Here is a 19,149-nt window from a genome sequence, read left to right on the forward strand (position 1 = left end):
TCACACCCCAGCCAATATGGATTTTTTTGTAAGTGTTTGACAGATAGATTATAATATAGATGGGGTCATATTAATTGGGTTGGAAAAGTATCACCCGCAATCTAGCCCATACATTGAGCACAGGCTACAGGTAACATTGTCTTTAAAGAAATACACTGGTGGCCAGGAAAATATGACCTGTTATCCTGGTGAGCGGCTTCAAAACACCAGTCTGGACTTAAGAAGTTCATTTTCCCTTTCTACCCCGACTTGGTTTAGAACCACTTGTTAAATAGACCCAGATTAAGTGGAAAGGAATTAAACATTGATTTATTTCAGTTTAGGTGTATTATTTAACATGTAGATGTATGGAAGTTACCAACAAGCGTAACCTGATGTTATCTGGAAGAGCCCAACCAGTTAGTATGTTTCAAAGTTTTGCATGAATCTGTCTTAAGCCAGAATTGATGTTTTATCAGAACAATAAATATGGCAGGGTCTCACAGACAAAGTGGATTAGTACTTTTATTCAGCTGAATTTGGTATGTTAATGCCACAAGACTAAATCTAAGCAGAAAGTTGACTTTAGATGTTTATGAGGATGAGGGGGTTGTACCTGGCAGTATTGGGTGTTGAGCACAACATAGAGCAACTTAGGGGTAGCTCCAACATAATTTGGAAATTGGGAGCTCAACCATTTGCATTCATATAGCACCTTTAACATAGTAAAATGTCCCAAGGCACTTCACAGGAGCGGTCAAATGTGACACCGAAGCACAGAAGGAGATACTAGGACAGCCGGCCAAAAGCTTTGTCAAAGAGGTAGCGTTTAAAGAGCATCTTAAAAGAAGGAAAGAGGTGATTCCAGAGCTTAGGGCCCAGGCAGCTGAAGACATGGCTACCAATGGTGGAGGGATGGAAAGTGAGAATGTGCAAAACACCAGAATTGGAGGAGTGCAGAGATCTCAGTAGGTGTAGGTCTGGAGGAGGTTTCAGAGACAAGGAGGATCAAGGCCACAGAGGGATATGAAAATAAGTTGGCAGTCATGTTTGCCACTGACGTAGATTTCTCATCTTGAATTTAAAACTGGCTGTGGCATTTTTTAAATTAATCAAACAGAGAAATTTTAAAGAATAATGGAGTTAAATTGGGTAATGATTTAAAAATCAAGATACACCATCATTTATATTGATGACTGTAGAGGAAGGAAATAGGTTGATGAAGAGTGAATCGTTGAGGTCCTAGAGGTAAGAATTGGAGACTGGGTTGAATTTTGATTTGAACAGTGGGAATGTAGGGTGAAAGAAAATCATGTAGGATAGAGTGTTTGCAATTTAGAAGTATTACAAATTATTTTCAGTACAGAAACAGGCCATTCAACCCAACAGATCTAACCTCGTGCTGATTACGACCTATCACCCTCCCTCAGCTGATGAATCAGTGCTGCTACATGTTGGACACCACTTGGAAGAAGCACTAAGGGTAGCAAGGGCACAGAATGCAGTCTGGGTGGGGTCTTCAATGTCATCACCAAGCGTAGCTCAGTAGCACCACTACTGACCAAGCCCTGTGGGACATATCTGCTAGACTGGGCATGTGGCTGGTGGTGAAAGAATCAATACGAGGGAAAAACCTACTTGACCTCATCCTCACAAATCCACTTGTCGCAGATGCATCTGCCCATGATAGTATTGCTAGGAGTGACCACTGCATGGCCCTTGTGGAGACAAAGTACTGTCTTCACACTGAGGACACCCACCAACCCCCCACCTCCCCCCCCCACCCCCAAACATCATGTTGTGTGGTACTACCACTTTGTTAAATGGGATGGATTTTGAACAGATCTAGAGACTCATAAATTGGGCATCCATGAGATGCTGTGGGCCATCAGCAGCAGCAGAATTGTATTCAACCATAATCTGCAACCTCATGGCCTGGCATATCACTCACTCTATCATTACCATCAAGGCAAGGGATCAACCCTGGTTCAACAAGGAGTGCAGGAGAGCATGCCAGGAGCAGCACCAGGCATACTTTAAAATGAAATGCCAAACAGGTGAAGCTACAGCACAGGACTACATACATGCTAAACAGCAGAAGCAGCATGCGATAGAGATAAGTGATCCCACAACCAATGAATCAGATCAAAGCTCTGCAGTCCTGCCACATCCAGTCATGAATGGTGGTGAACAATTAAAACAACTAACCAGAGGAGGAGGATCCACAAACATCCCCATCCTCAATGATTAGGGAACGCAGCGCACCAGTGCAAAAGATAAGACTGAAGTATTTGAAACCATCTTCAGTCAGAAGTGCTGAGTGAATGATCCATCTCAGCCTCCTCCTGAGGTCCCCAGCATCACAGATGCCAGTCTTCGGCAATTTGATTCACTCCATGTGATTTAAAAAATGGCTGATGGTGCTGGATACAGCAAAGGCTATGGGACCTGACCAACATCCTAGCTGTAGTACTGAAGACCTGTGCTCCAGAACTAGTCGGGCCTCTAGCCAAGCTGTTCCAGTACAGCTACAGCACTGGCATCTACCTGACAATTTGGAAAATTGCCCAAGTATGTCCTGTCCAGGTATGACAAATCCAATCCAGCCAACTACCGCCCCATTAGTCTAATCTCAATCATCACCAATGTGCTGGAAGGTGTCACTGACACATTTACTCAGCAACAACCTGCTCACTGATGTTCAGTTTGAGTTCTGCCAGGGCCACTTGGCTTCAGAGCTCATTACAGCCTTGGTCCAGACATGGACAAGAGTTGAATTCCAGAGGTGAAGTGAGAGTGACTGCCTTTGACATCAAGACAGCATTTGACCAAGTGTGATATCAAAGAGCCCTCGAAAAATTGAAGTCTGTGAAATCAGGGAAAAATTCTCCACTGGCTGGAGTCATACCTAGCACAAAGGAAGGTGGTTGTGGTTCTTGGAGGACAATTTTCTCATCCCCAGGACATCACTGCAGGAGTTCCTCAGGGTAGTGGCCTAGGCCCAACCATCTTTAGCTGCTTCATCAATGACCTTCCCTCCAACATACTGTCAAAAGCTGATGATTGCACAATGTTCAGTACCATTTGAAATCCCTCCAATACTGAAGCAGTGCGTGCTGGCATACAGCAAGAGCTGAACAACATTCAGGCTTGGGCTGATAAGGGGCAAGTAACGTTTGCTCCACACAAGTGCCAGATAATGACCATCAGCAAGAAGAGAAAATCTAATCATCATCCCTTGACTTTCAATGGCATTACCATCACTGAATTCCCCCACCACCAACATCTTGGGGCTAACAATTGACCAGAAACTTAACTGTACAGTGACATAAATACTCTGGCTACAAGGGCAGGTCAGAGTCTGGGAATTCTGTGGCAAGTTACTCATTTATTGACTCCCCAAAGTCTGTCCACCATCTACAAGGTAAAAGCCAGAAATGTGATGGAATACTCTCCACTTGCCTGGATGGGTGCAGCTCCAACAACACTCAAGAAGCTCAACCCCAACCAGGACAAAGCAGCCTGCTTTATCAGCACCTCATCCACCACCTTAAACATTCACTCTTTCCACCACCGGTGCACAGTGACAGCAGTGTGTACCATCTGCAAGGTGCACTGCAACAACTCACCAAGACGCCTTAGACAGTACCTTCCAAACCTGCTACCACCTAGAAGAACAAGGGCATTAGGTGCATGTGAACACCACCACCTGCAAGTTCCCTTCAAAGTCACACACCATCCTGACTTGGAAATAGATCGCCGTTCCTTCACTGTCGCTGGGTCAAAATCCTGTAACTCCCTCCCTAACAGCACTGTGGGTGTACCTACACCAAATGGACTGCAGTGGTTCAAGAAGATGAGCATCACCACCTTCTCAAGGGCAATTAGGAATGGGCAATAAATGCTGGCCTTGCCAGTGACGCTTACATCCCTAGAACAAATTTAAAAATCCCTCTTTATCTAACACCATCAATATATCCTTCTATTCCTTACTCCCTCATGTGTTTATCTAGCTTCCCCTGAAATGCAACTATACGATTCATCTCATCTACTCCATGGTCGCGAGTTCCACATTCTCACCACTCTCTGGGTAAAGAAGTTTTTTTTAAATTTCTTATTGGATTTATTAGTGACTGTATTTTGCCCTCCAGTTCTGGTGTCACCCACAAGTGGAAAGATCTTCTCTATGTCTACCCTATCACACCCCTTCATAATCTTAAAGGCCTCTATCAGGTCACCCCTCAGTCTTCACTTTTCTAGAGAAAAGGGCCCCAGCCTGTTCAATCTTCCTGAGAGGTATAACCTCTCAGTTCTGATCTTATTCTAATAAACCTTTCTTTGCACATTCTCAAGTGTTTCTATATCATTTTTATAATATGAAGACCAGAACTGTTCACTGTATTCTCAGTGGGGTCTCACAAAGGCTCTACACAAGTTTAACATAATTTCTCTGTTGCCTGTAAAGTGGTATGGGAAGCTCTAAGGTTGTGGAAGGCATTTCATAAATGTAAGGCTTTTTTCCCCTCAGAGTCCATGAATCATCAACTGTCGCCACTTTGGCATTTGGGCAACTGTGTACCATACTGAACGTAGGTGATCTAAAAGGGACATTGCTTTCCCCTCAGTGTATGTGACCATTAGCTCAGAATTAAGCAAACCCAAACTTGCTTCCTCCAAAGCACTGGGCTTCCATTTTAAGGCTTTCATTTGTGACACCCTTTGAGGGGAATGAAGAGCAGAAGGATAGACCAAGGAAACCTGATGCATCCGTGGCTCATGGTACATGCACCGAGTAGAGCAGAGGCAAAGTTTGCAAGCAACAAAAAAAAAGTCCACAATCTGAATCACTCATTTGTATCTTAAACATCATTCCACAATCAGCAACAGTCTTACACTGTGACAGCAACAACTTGCATTTATATAGCCCCTTTAAAGTAGTAAAACATCCCAAGGTGTTTCATAGGAGCGTTAAAAGACAAAATTTGGCAATGAACCCTTGACCTTCTGACTCCCATGCAAAAGAGTGCTACCCACTCTTGCCATAGTTGACACTGTGAGAAACACAATGGTTCCGTAGAATTATGTTGCTGCTGTTGTTGGAAGTGACGATATTGGCCCTGGTCTACAATCTCTGATACATCTGCAGAGGCTAATCTGACATGGCACTGGAAATATTTCCGGAGGTGACCTGGATGGGAACCCAGTGCTTACACATTTAATGTCGCCTTACATGAAATATATTGCACAGAAAATGGGCCATTGGCCTAACCAGTCCATTTATGCTCCACTTGAGCTTCCTCATCTAACTAGCAGCATATTCCTCTTTCTTTATCTCTATTTCCTGTACTTCTCTAGCCTCCCCTTAAATGCATCTGTGCTATTCACCTCAACTGCTCCCTGTGGGAGCGAGTTTCACATTCTCACCACTCTCTGGTAAAGAAGTTCCGTATGAATTCACTTTGATGACCACTGTTAGTCCAGTAGTAATGCTATATATGTTATGCTGTTATCTCCCTGAAGGAGATGGAACAGCTGTCCATGCTTTCCTGTTGGACACCAGCCTTTTAAGGCACACTTTTACTAACAGTGCCATGTGTGATGTACCTTGTACAGGAGAGTAGCAGAAGCAGGCAGTATTTGTGACATCCCATGCAGTCCTCCCCTGCTCTTGCAGGTCCTGCTTTGCCAAGTCCAGTGCTGGTAGGACACTGATGGGAATAACCCAAAATGTGCAGAGAAAAGTTGAAGAAACTCTCTCTCAAAATGAAAATTCCAACATTTTGATTGCCGCCTCTCTGGCAATACTGGTTCCATTTGAGGGATTGTGGTAGAATTTCACCCCAATTTGGGCTTTAAACATGTCTGGGGCAGAATGTAGGCAAGAATATCTGGTGAGGAGAATTATACACCCGTGATACAACCCATAGATATCTTTCCATTGAAATGAATGTATTTTGTAAGAAAGAACGAGAAGAGGCAATGTCAACTAAATGGTACGATTTTAAAGGGGTGCAGGAACAGAGACACCTGAGGGTTCACAAACATAAATCTTTGAAGGAGGAAGGACAAGTTGATAAGGCTGTGCACATGAAATCCTTGGCTTTATAAATAGAGACAGAATGCAAAAGCAAGAAGTTATGCTTAAACTTTTATAATATCATGGTTTAGGCCTCAGCTGGAGTATTGTATTCAATTCCTGGCACTTTAGGAAGGATGTCAAGGCTTTAAAGAGGGTACAGCAGAGATTTACTAGAATTATACCAGCAATGAGGGACTTCAGTTATGTGGAGACTGGAGAAAACGCAATTGTTCTTAGAGCAGAGGAGGTTGAGGGAAACCTTATAGAAGTGTTCAAAATTATTAGAGGTTTCTCACAATTTACTTTGTTTCCACTGGCAGGGTCAGTGACCAGAAGACACAAATTTAAGGTAATTGGTAAAAGAACCAGAAGGGGAAATGAGAAGAGTTTTCTTTTTATGCAGAAAATTATGATGATCTGAAATACTCTGCCTGAAAAGGTGATGGAAGCAGATTCAATAGAAACTTTCAAAAATAATTGGATAAATACTTGTAGGGGAAAAATTTGCAGGGCTATGAGGAAAGAGCAGGGGGAGGGGGACTAATTGGATAGTTCTTTCAAGGAGCCCGAACAGACACGATGGACCAAATGGTCTCCTTCTGTGCTGTAAGTTTCTACTTTCCACCTTGTGCTCCTCCCTAGTTTGTAATTAGCAATGGTTTTAAATATTAACAAGGCTAACAAAATGCTGAATAAATAAAAATATCAATTCAGTTTCATTATTATATAGAATGAGTGTTTAACACCAACAACTTAGGATTTGAATCCACATTGAGATAACAAACATGAAATCTCTTGTGCTAATTTAATATGCATTTTCCATGTCACAGAATCACAGAAATATTACAGCACAGAAGGAGGCAATTCGGCCCATCGTGTCTGTGTCAGCTCTCCAAAAGAGCCATTTAACTAGTGCCACTCCCCAGCCTTCTCCCTGTAGCCCTTTTCAGATAACAATCTAATTCCCTCTTGAATGCCTCAATTGAACCTGCCTCCACCAAACTCTCAGGCAGTGCATTCCAGATCCTAATCACATGCTGCCTGAAAAAATCTTTCCTCATGTTGCCATTACTTCTTTTGCCAATTACATTAAATCTGTGCCCTCTTGTTCTCAATCCTTCCGCCAATGGGAACAATTTTTTTTGTATCTACCTTGCCCAGACCTGGCATGATTTTGAATACCTCTATCAAATCTCCTCTCAACCTTTAAACCCTTTTTTGAACAAGGGTGTAACATTTGCAATTCTCCAGTCCTCTGGCACCACCCTTGAATCTAAAGAAGACTGGACAATTATAGCCAGTGCCTCCACAATTTCCACTCTCACTTCCCTCGGTATCCTTGGATGCATCTCATCTGGTCCTGGAGCCTTAACAACTTTAAGAACAGACAGCCTATCTACTACCTACACCTTATCAATTTCAAACCCTTCAAATGTCTGAACTACCATGACCTGTGCACCATCTTCTTTCTTGGTAAAGACAGATGCAAAGTATTCGTTTAATACCTCAGCCATGTCCCCTGCCTCCATGTGTAAATCCCCTTTATGGTCCCTAATCGGCCTCACGCCTCCTTTCACCACCCTTTTACTATTAATATGCCCATAGACTTTTGGATTTCCTTTTATATTAGGTGCCAGTCTCTTTTCATTCTCTTGCTGTTTTCAAATACAAGAATAGGAATGTTGCATTATAACAGTGACGTTAATAAAGAATTGAGTTATGCAAGAGCTAATAAAAGTGCTGAGAGAGTGAAACATTGAGTGAAAGAAGTGAGTGGAAGAGAGAGGGAGATGGTAGCTATGTTTATCAAGAGGAAAATTGCCCAAAGAGAACATCACTTGCACAATAAAAAAAATCTAATCAACTTTCATTAATCCAGAGGGATTCTATACTTTCCCTCTTCCCCCATAAAAAAAACTTCACTTGTGCTCCCAACCTTCCACTCCCAAAGTTCAAAAACTTCAACCTTTACCCCTACCCACCACCCCCAGACCAATCAGAAATGTTTGACCCCGCTCCCCCCCCCCCCCCACCCCCACAAAACCAGTGTCTCCAGACGGAGATCCAAAGATGCAAGAGTGCCGGCCACCGGCACGGATATCACACCGGGACCGATGGCGGGAGCGGGTAAGTAATTAATTCAGTACTTTTAATACATATTTAAATTTTGACCCCTCCACTAGGCAGCAGGGGGTCCACCACGAGGTCTTGCCACTGCCGGCAATATGGGGCTGGGCCTTCCCGGCATTGGGGCCCCTGTCAGGCCTCTCCCGGAGGCATTTTCCATCCCGGTTCCAACCCCCCGCCACAACCCCTGACATCGGGGGAGGGTCTGTAAAATTCGCCCCCTTGGAACGGAACACTTCAAGGCAATCATACTTGGTAGTCAATTTATTGCAGTTACTGACTGAAGTTATGGCGCCCCAACATTATAGCAGCTGTAACAAGCTGAAGCAGGCCCATGATCCAGTGGTCAACTAGACATGCAGACGAGAGACAAGCAAGGTTTCTTCATCCACAGCAGTTGCAGCTTCAAGTGCAGAAATGAACAAGACAGTTATGGGGATTTCTTTCCAAGCTGCAGCTCCTTCCTCCCAAACGTCCTACCCTCAACTGAATTAGTTTCCTGCCTTTTATCCTTCCAGCCTCAGTGTTGTTCCTGATGAAAGGCATTCTGACATTTCATATGACATCTTAAAGCTGCACCATTCTCGTGGGTACAGCGATCTCAAAAAGCCTAGGGCAGACGTATTGATGCGCTCTCACTCTGCTACATGGTCTATGAGAGTCATAATAGATTGCCAAAAAATGTGTTGAGACCTGCAAGAATCCGCTTTGAACATGTTGAGATATTGAGTGGAATATATTCCAGGAATACTTTCACTAAGAGTATTGTAGCAATTTATTGCTATGTCCTTTCAATAACAATTTTCACCAAACTGAAGGGGGAAAGGAGAAATATTCACATACTGTATGTTTTAAAAACATAAGAAATAGGAGCAGGGGTAGGCCATAGGGGCCATAAGGACCCATAACTGTAAGGACTAGAGGCAGAAAAGGGCATTCTAACATGTCATTGCCCAGACATGATTAGCATAAGAAGTAGCAGCAGTAGGTCATACAGCCCGTCTACCCTGCTCTGCTATTCAATAAGATCATGGCTGATCTTCAACCTCAACTCTGCTTTCCCGCCCTATCCCCCTATCCCTCAATTCCCTTAGTGCGAAAAAATCTATCTATCTCAGTCTTGAATATACTCAACAACTGAGCATCCACAGCTCTCTGGGGTAGAGAATTCCAAAATTTACAAAGTCTGAGTGAAGAAATTTCTCTTTATCTCAGTCCTAAATGGCTGGTCCCTTATCCCGAGACGATGACTCTGTGTTCTGGACTCTCCAGCCAGGGAAGACAGCATCATTTTCATTGAGTTTTGGCCTGGTTTTTGTTTCTGAAAATGGAAATGACAAATGTTTCTGGAGCAAATGCAGACTGATCTGAAATGGAGAATTAAAAGAATGTTTTGTAATAACAGTAATGGAACATCTGTGTTGCATTATTGTGAGTGGGTCATTAACACAATGGGATGCACTGCTGCCCAGGTACAGTGACATTTGTTTCCAGTAAAACTTATTGCAGTTAATTTACAGAGCAAATTCCAGACTTTATAATGGGAAACATGTTATTTAAGGAGGCAATCACAGAAAGTGCTTAAATGATCACAGTTTGATAAAGCTCAGAAATATGTTATCAAATATTTAGGAATAAGTGTAATTCACTAATGAATCATTCTTTAGCAACGCACCACCAAAGCCGAACATTTTAATTTCTAAGTTGTCAATTTCCAATATTGTAGAAAGCAATGTAATTCTGCTTTATTAATGTTAACCCTGACACAATTCGAATGCTGTTCATTTGCTGCAATACAGTCTTTCTAAGCTGTTCATGAGGCTGGATATAAATCCTAACTTGGGCACCATAAAAAATACTGAAGTAGATTAGGATTTTAAAATGCTGATTTTATTTTGATGATTTATTGCAAACCTCCTGTTTAATGGCAATGTATTGCAAGTGATACCTGTGAGTGCTGACTATTGCAGTGCCCCTTTATACCTACATGTGTTGGCAGTAATAGCAAATGTGATATTATGCTTACATTAAACAGGATTGTTCTCCTCACAGCAGAGAAGGTCGAGGAGGGATTTGATTGACGTATTGAAAATCATGCAGGGTTTTGATAGAGTAGATAAGGAAAAGCTGTTTCCACTGGCAGGAGGGTTGGTAACCAGAGGACACAGATTTAAGTTAATTGATAAATGAACCAGAGGTGATGAGGGGAATTTCTTTTTATGCAGTGAGTTGTTATGATCTGGAACGCACTGCCTGAAAGGGTGGTAGAAGCAGATTCTATAGTAACTTTCAAAAGGAAATTGGATAAATACTTGAAGGAGGAGAAGATTACAGGGCTATGTGGGAATGTGTAGGGGGAGTGGGACTAATTGGATAACTTTTCCAGAGAGCTGGCACAGGCAAGATGGAATGAATGATCTCCTGTGTTGTGTCACTCTATGATAAGATAATACTAAAGTGGTGATACTAATCCTGAGATTTGTGTAGCTTCATTTTTGCAATATTAGTGAGTGAAATTGATGTCGGGCAGCAGTGTAAAGTGGGCAATAGTAAAACTCACAACTCACCTGGTTTGTTTCTTCCATTGAAGTCAACATGCACATCAAAAACATTCTCTTTTAAATTTCCAGTGCAGGAAGCCAGGAATAGCTCCAGGACTACTAGCAGTCTAAGGGTTAAAATCGTGCTGGAGGTAAACATAGAGAGTTAAAATTTTCGAGAACTGAAACTTTAATAATACCCTCTGAGACAGTTGAGCAAAACACTAGAATATCTGTCTGACATCACAACCAAGATTATTCAACCCCGACCAGTTACATTCCACAGACAGCAGTTCTCAAGGTCACAATAGCACAGTGACTATTATATTCCAAAAGCATTCGATTATCTTTGTCTATACTTATTCTTCTAACTTTCAACCCCTATCTTAACCAGATATACATGTAGTTTCATTTTAAAGGATTTAACTACTTTTACGAATTCTTCTCCTCGTCTGCTGCACATTTATTAGGAACTAATTATCTAATCTCCAGTCTTGTTTCAGATTTGTTAATATTTTGCACATTGCAAATCTGTACTATTTTTTATAGCCTGCTTACATTATCGACGTCTCTCAACTTATAAATACCTGAATCATCTCTTCTTTCAATTCTCTTTTCTCCAGCAAAACAGGTCCACTTCAGCAAGAATTTCTGAAAAGTAAAATAATGAGCGGGTTTAGATAGAGTATAAAGGGAGAGACTGTTTTCACTGACAGGAGAATCGGTAATCAGAGGACACAGATTTAAGACAATTGGCAAAAATTCTAGAGAAGAGATTAGTTTTTTTTTAAACAGCGATTTGTTGTGATCTGGAACGCGCTGCCTGAAAGGGCGGTGGAAGCAGATTCAATAGTAACTTTCAAAAGGGAATTGGATAAAAAGTTGGAAAGTCACAATTTGCAGGGTTATGAGGAAAGGACGGGGATAGCTGCTTCAAAGAGCTGCCACAGGCACGATGGGCCAAATGACCTCCTTCTATGCTGTACGATTCTGCTGTAGTTCTATCATTCTAATTTCTTCATGAGAAAGACATAAGTCCTAGTACCAGCCTTGTCTCCTGTTCTGAACCCTTGCTAATACACAATATTCTGTTAAATATTGAAGGGATGAAATTGATCTTTGCCAGTAGAGCAAAGCAAGCTCCCAGAGAATTGGCAGCCTGTTTTATATACTGCGTATAATTCCCTTGTCCTTCAATGAGCCTGGATTAATGAAGACCAATTTCTCCACTTCGGAATGTCTAAAATTGCACAAAATATGGCATTTTACAAATGGGATAAACAACAACTTGCAATAATATAGCACCTTTAAGATAATAAAATGTCTCCAGGCATTTCACAGATAGATGCATCTTAAAGGTGAAAGAGAGGTGAAAGGTTTAGTGAGGGAATTCCAGAGTTTGGGGCCCAGGCAGCTGAAGGCATGGCTGCCAATGGCGGGGCAATGAAAATGGGGGATGTGCAAGATGGCAGAATTAGAGAAACACAGAGATCTTGGAAGGTTGTAGGGCTGGAGGAGGTGACAGAGTTCGGAAGATAAATGGAAATTGCTATATTGGTGTCCTTGGCAACATCTACCTTTTTTATGTAAACCAATTAGAGGCTTTTGTCAATTAAAAGATGTAGTACTAATAAACTGTAACAAAAAAAAAACTTCAAAGGAAACTTAAATCAAATTAAAATGGCAATCCCAGGGATGATGATGCACTCCAGTCCCTCTATTGCTCACTGGTCGCAGGAGGCCTCAAGTGTACCGGCGGACACTGCATGCTCCCTCTTCAGGAACACCTGGATGCGAATGTAACTGCAGAAGAGAGGCAGGCAGTTGGGCCAAATGATCCCTCAACCGCCTGCCACCTAGAACTGTTGATAGCAACCTAAGTTTACCATTTCTGATGTGAATTGCTTTGGCAATTGTGTCTTGATTGTTAGCATTAACTCTTTTCTGTCTGTAAAATTGCTGTTGGCTCCATTTTTGAGCACATGTACCATGAGCTAGGGTTTGTCCATCCACATGTGTGGGTCAGTGAGATAGATGGCTTAACTGCTGTTATGTGACATGATCCCTGGACTGGCTGTTAATACATTTTTAGCCTTTAAGGTGAGTGTGACACTTTATTAATAGCTATTAAGGTATTACTAGCAGGTTCAGTCATATTTATCTTTGGAAGTCTAAGTAACAAACACAGTAATGCTACAGTGCAACATTTTTGGTACAAATTTGGCAACTAGAGCAATGCAAGCAATTAGAGGTCAGTTAATAATTTATTTTGGCAGGGTTTCAAAAAGAAGATATTAAAATATTAATTTATTATTATTCATATTAACATTAATTTATTCATGCAAATTGCATGATAATTGGAGCTATATAAAAAGATTTACTAAAAGGAGGGATAGTGTGTCTCCATAGTTTAATTCCACTTTGAACATCTTTACCTCATTTCTGAGGTATCATTTCACATTCTGTTTAATAAGTAAAATTAAAAACGGGCTTTCTATTGCTTTATGAACCAGAATGTTTGACAATGCAATTTTATGTTGTTAATGTCTAACAAGACTAGACATCAGAAATCCTATGTTTTAGCTGTCACATTTGATAACTACTCTACTTTTGTGTGAATGTATATATTCCTATACAGGAATGCACAGGCTCTGATAGAAAAACAGAGTCCTCAGATGTGAGGGCGATATTCTAGCCTTGATCTGAGTGATATAGGAGCAGGAGGAGGCCTGTGAGCCCCTTGAGTCTGTTCCGCCATTCAGTGGGATCATGACTGATCTGTATGTCAACTTGATCTATCCGCCTTGGCTCAATTTCCCTTGTCTGATAAAGATCTATCAATCTGATTAATGATTAATTGAGTTATCAACAACTACTTTTTGTGGGAGAGAATTCCACACTTCAGCCAAGTGTGAAATGATTCCTAACTTCTCTCCTGAATGACCTAGCTCTGATTTTAAAGTTATGCCCCCTTGCACTAAACTCCACTCCTGCCCACCAGTCAGAAAAAACTCTAGCTACCATGTCAATTCCTTTCTCATTTCTTAAAACCTCAATAACCTTCTATTATCCAGGCCTAGTTGATGTAAACTCCCCATATAATCTAACCCTTGGAGCTCTGGTAACATAGTGGTGAATCTATGACCAGGCATCTTTTTAGGGAAATGAGAGTTGTTGAGGGAAAAAAACTGTTCAGCATGAAAGCGAAACCAAATTTATTGGAGGAAACTTTTCCAATAGAAGAGGAGGCACAGTGGGTTAGAGGAGAGAAGGGTGAGTGAGCTAGAGGAGGGGGAGCAAGTTGGAGGAGTGAGAGGAGGGACAGGAGTGTTGATGAAACAAGAGAGATTTTGGGTGGAACCATGAAAGTTGAGAGACGACTGCTCTTGGTTAGAGTCAGAAAGAAGTGTATATTTGAAGGCAATGGACATGGAGAAAATGAAGATTAGTGATCTGGTGTAGGAAGACTGGACTTGCTGGTAGAAGTGCAGTCACTAGTACTATTGTGGATGTTGTGTGATCTGAAGGAAGTTGATGAATGTAGAGTGGAATCATCAGTAAAAGAATTGTTAGAATTGGATATTGAAGGGAAAAGCGTATTGATGTGATAACGTGTCAGTAACCATAGAACACAGATTTCGAATAATTGGCAAAAAAGTAAGGGAGGAGATGAGGAGAAATCATTTCACTCAGTGAGCTATTATCATCTGGAATGCAGGTTCAATAATAACTTGAAGAAGAGAATTGGATTTATACTTGTAAAGGAAATATTTGCTGGGCTATGGAGAAAGACCAGGACTATTTGGATAGATCTTTCAGAGCTGACACAGGCTCAATGGGCGGAATGATCTCCTTCTGCACTGTATGAGACTATTATTCTATTCTGTGAGAAGGAACAAGGTTAGAGGAAAGGCAGAATACTGGGAAGTCCCCTAAGTTAGAGAAAATGTCAGTAGAATAAACCATTCACTGTAACATAGATAGATTGATTTCTGAGGAAACAAACTGGACTTATACATTTGGTTCTTTGAAGAGTTTATGATGATAACTTGTTTAGAAGGTCAGGGTGTGAAACCCTGAAAGTGACATGACTGCCTTTAAGCTCATGTCTCATTCTAAGACTCCCTGTGCTTATTGTATTGCCTTCATTAGTGGAGTATGCTGAAACATGGACTTCAGTTGTAAGATCAGGGTTTGCAGCTCTTGTTCAAGAAATTAGCAGTGTAATGTTGGAGTTCAGAAGTTGAGCTTCCAGATCTTGGATGTTGGAGCATATCAACAAGTAAATTATTGTCTCATGAGAGGGAATGGATTGAAGTTGTGTGACGGTAGTTTTGTACAGAGTGTCTATCGACACCCGTGTCAGCCAATGAGTTGGAGGTGGGGCATAGTTTACTCGCAGCAAACAATCTATTTTACACTAAACAAGGTTTATTTATTGAGCCAGCAGAGTCTTTTTAGACAGTGCACTGCAGAAAACAGTCTGTAGAATCCATTTAAACAGTACACTACACAACAGACAACAGGGTCTATTTAAAAAGAGTTTCTACAAACAGAACTCATGTTTAAAACTACAGCAATGTCTCCTAATGAAAGCAAGATTATTACTTCAGCAGAATGAATTCAGTGGAGGATAATTACACAATACAAATTATAGGCTGGATTTTGTGCTGGAGACGGGGCTCCCAGCGCCATGCTGAAAAGGTGGGGGGAACCCCGCCTTTGCCTTTTCATGCCCCCGCCTCGAGCGATCCTCTGGTCTTTTTGATTAAAAGTTTTAGGAGACGGGATCCCTGTCCCTTTAAACACTTTACAGGGATCCTACCTCCAAGAGCTGCTGGGCACTCAGAGGGCCAGCTGCTCAGCAGTATCAGCAGCGGCACCGGGAGCAGTGGCCACTGGCGTTACCGCAGAGGCCTCGGACCCAGGCCCAGCAGTGGAACCCTGGAACAGAGGTAGGTGAGGCAGGGTCGCCAAGGCCAGTTCAGAAGGCCCCAGCAAGAGGTGGTCATTCAGTCCAGGGGGAGGGCTGTCCGGGGAGGGGGTAAAGTTGTGCCTGTTGGGGGTCCTCCGTGGGCCACAAATTGCCCATGGAGGAGGGACCACTCCCAAGCCCGCAGGGAAGGTGCCTCATTGTACAAGGTGTCCTCCCCATGTGGTGGAGGCCGCCCCTTGCTGCTAGTAAGATCCCAGTGTCGGCGGGAAGAGGTCCTTAATTGGCCGTTAATAGGCCACTTAAGGGCCTCAATTTTCCTCTGTGTGGGAAGGCCGTCATCGGCCAGGAGGATCACTTGGTAACAGGAAGGCGAAGGGGCCCTCCGCCCACTGCCCCCGCTGCCACCTGTCGCAATACTCTGTGCTCCCTGCCTCAGGGAGACCTGTAAAATCCCGGCCTGTATGTGTAAAATAAATCCCAGTCACTTAGAGCAGTGCAGTCTCCAGGCATGATTGATGGGGGAAGTCGCATCTCCACTCTGGCTGGAACTTGTGAATCACTATACATGCAGCCAGTTTGTATAAGGAGGTGTTCGGACAGAAGTGAGATAAAATGATGAGTAGCAGAAAGAAAGGCATTTACTTGTGTGTCTTATCGCATCTCAAATCATGTCATGTATAATGCACTACTGTTAGATATGCAGTGGCTGCTATTATTAGGACAAATATTTTGCACACAGTACAATCTGACAAACAGCAAAGAGATCGATGAACAATGGAGACATTGGCTGAGAAGGGATATTAGCCAAAACACTGGGAGAATTCTCCACTGCTGTTCAAATAGTGTCTTAGTGCATGTACCCCCTCCACAGAACTACCAGAACAGGCGCTCAATTAAAGATGTAGGGAAGATGTTTCCACTTGTGTGAGAGAGCAAAACTAAGGGCCATAAATATAAGATAGTCACTAATAAATCCAAGAGGAAATCAGGAAAAAGTTCTTTACCCAGAGAGTGGTGAGAATGTGGAACTTGCTATCATAGGGAGTAGTTGAGGCAAATAGCAGAGATGCATTGAAGGAGAAGTTAGATGAACAAATGATGGAGAAACGAATAGAAGGATATGTTGATAGGGTGAGATGAAGTAAGGTTAGAAGAGGCTCGTATGAAGCATAAACATCAGCATAGATCAGTTGGGCCAAATGTCCTGTTAGTGTGCTGTCAATTCTGTGTAACAGTCCACCCAAAGAACAGCACTTGTGGTAATGCAACACTCCCTTTGTACAGTCAGCCTAGAATATGACCTCAGTCTCCTGCTGTGACCCTTGGACATGTAACCTTCTGACCTAGCGACGTGTGTGCTGCCAACTGACCCATTTTAACATTCTGACATTCTGAGTTAAAATTCACTCCATGGCCAAGAAACAATCAACTGTCTTGTCCACATTGTTAAATGTTCAGCTTAAGGTTGTCAACCCTCCAGGATTGCCCTGGACTTTCCAAGAATTGAAGATTAATCTCAAGGACACTGCTGCCAGCGACAACTGTTGGCAAAAAAAAACAGTCAAGATTCATCCAATCAGGTAACCAAGAGCCTGTTCACTGACCAATTGGGTCAGGAGGACGGATGTGTTGGGTGACCGATGAGGGGAATGTGGAGGTGGGGCAGTTTGGAGGGAAGAGGTCATTTGATGAAACCTCCAGGATTACATCCAGCCAGTGTTGGCCATCCTTGTTCAGCTCCCCACTGGCAGGTCATGGATTCAAGACCCAGGCTACCTGTCAGTGTGACATTTTTGTCTCTGCTGGATATGTTTTCACTGACTTTCTTAGATGAAGTGTTGTGTAGAAACAGAATACATCTAAGAAATGTAAAACAGCTCATGGACAAATAATGCTGCATTGGTGGTGGTGTGGATTAGGTACAGGCTATAGTTAAGGACTGAATCATTGAAGGGCGCATTCCTCAAACAGTATAACATCTGCAGACTGAAGCGGGATCTGCAAAAGACCAAATTTGCCGAGAAAACTCCATTAAATTGCTGAACCATTGACTGATACATAGTGAGGTCTTTTCAGAGTTAGGTTGTCAATAATATTTTGTAACATATATAGATTATTTTGCCAGTTAAAGGATATGATCAATTGGTTCAGGAGTTTTCAGACACACTCCGTTGCTGGGACAACAGGACAAAGCTGTTCCAAAATCTCCATTGCTATAGTGCCTCCTCATAGCTGCCTGGCTAAAATTGGGAAAGGGAGTGCAGGATCCAATGGGTTGGATTTTCTGGCAGGTGTCAGGACCCCGACATCGGGCCCTTAAGTGGGTCCTGAGCCCACCAATGACATCAGCGTGCCTCCTGGCACAAACTTCAGGGAGGCTGCCTCCTAACTGGCTGCCTCCTCCACGCTGACCATCTGATTAAAGATGGTGGGTGGGCTATCGAGGTTTGAGGCCTAATCAGTGAGCTACCAGCAATATCAGGCCAGCAGTTCTACTGAGGGTGGTGGGTGCTGCGAAACAGGCAGGGAGCTGCGAGGGCGCCTCAACAAGGAAACGCACAGTTGCCTGCAAAGAAGTCATCCAATAATGAGGCCCGAAACCAGTTGGGCCATCAGGGTGGAGGGGAAACTACTCTGCAGGATTGTTTTGGACGCGGTTGCAGCCTTTCAGCCCCGCGGCCCTGTCATTGGGGTATGGAGTCTCCGATGGACCCCCAGGCTACCGCAGGTGACTGCCTCGATTGAGCTGGCAGCCTTCACACATGGCAGGGGAACATTCCAATAATAGGAAAATATCGGTGCCATCACAATTGTCCCCTAAGTGGGGCCTTAATTGCCCTAATTGGATTTTTACCTCTGTGGAGCAGGCAGCTGACCCGGCTTCCAGTCTGCCCCTGGATGCTACCCACTATTTCCCAGCCCCTGCCCCCACCCCGCCTCCAAGCCTGCCATCATGGTGCTGGGAAAATTTAGCCCAATATGTTTCATAGCAGGCCTGGGTGTAGTAAGAGGGTGCTGCAAAGCCCTGCACTGTAGTAGCCAATTCTTTTAACGTATAAGCAGTAATCCAAAAAAAAAACATATTGATAAACATTTTCCACAGTTATCTACCCCTGTGCCTTTAAAAATATAGATTACAAGATAATATGAATGAGGAGGCCACTCAGTCCCCATCCAGAAAGAGTCAGTTGTCCTCCCATTTAAGGGGTGATCTAATTGAGGTGTTGAAGATGATTAAGGGATTTGATAGGGTATATAGAGAGAAACTTTTTCCTCTGGTTGGAACAAGGGGGCATAACCTTAAAATTCAAGCTAGGCCATTCAGGGGTGATGTCAGGAAGCACTTCTTCACACAAAGGGTAGTGGAAATCTGGAACTCTGTCCCCTAAAAAGCTGTTGAGGCTGAGGGTCAACTGAAAATTTCAGAAATGAAATTGGTACGGCCTGATTTTAACTGTGGATTTTGAATGAGTTAAAATTTCGCCCAT

The 19,149-nt window shown here is 42.8% G+C and overlaps 1 protein-coding gene across 1 annotated transcript in view; it reads left to right on the forward strand.

Annotated features, from left to right (window-relative positions):
• pgm5 (phosphoglucomutase 5) overlaps positions 1 to 19,149 on the forward strand; it is a 164,336-nt gene that overhangs the window by 671 nt on the left and 144,516 nt on the right. The window lies entirely within an intron of this gene.

Source organism: Heterodontus francisci, chromosome 4 (assembly GCF_036365525.1).
Source record: "Heterodontus francisci isolate sHetFra1 chromosome 4, sHetFra1.hap1, whole genome shotgun sequence".
NCBI lineage: Eukaryota > Metazoa > Chordata > Chondrichthyes > Heterodontiformes > Heterodontidae > Heterodontus > Heterodontus francisci.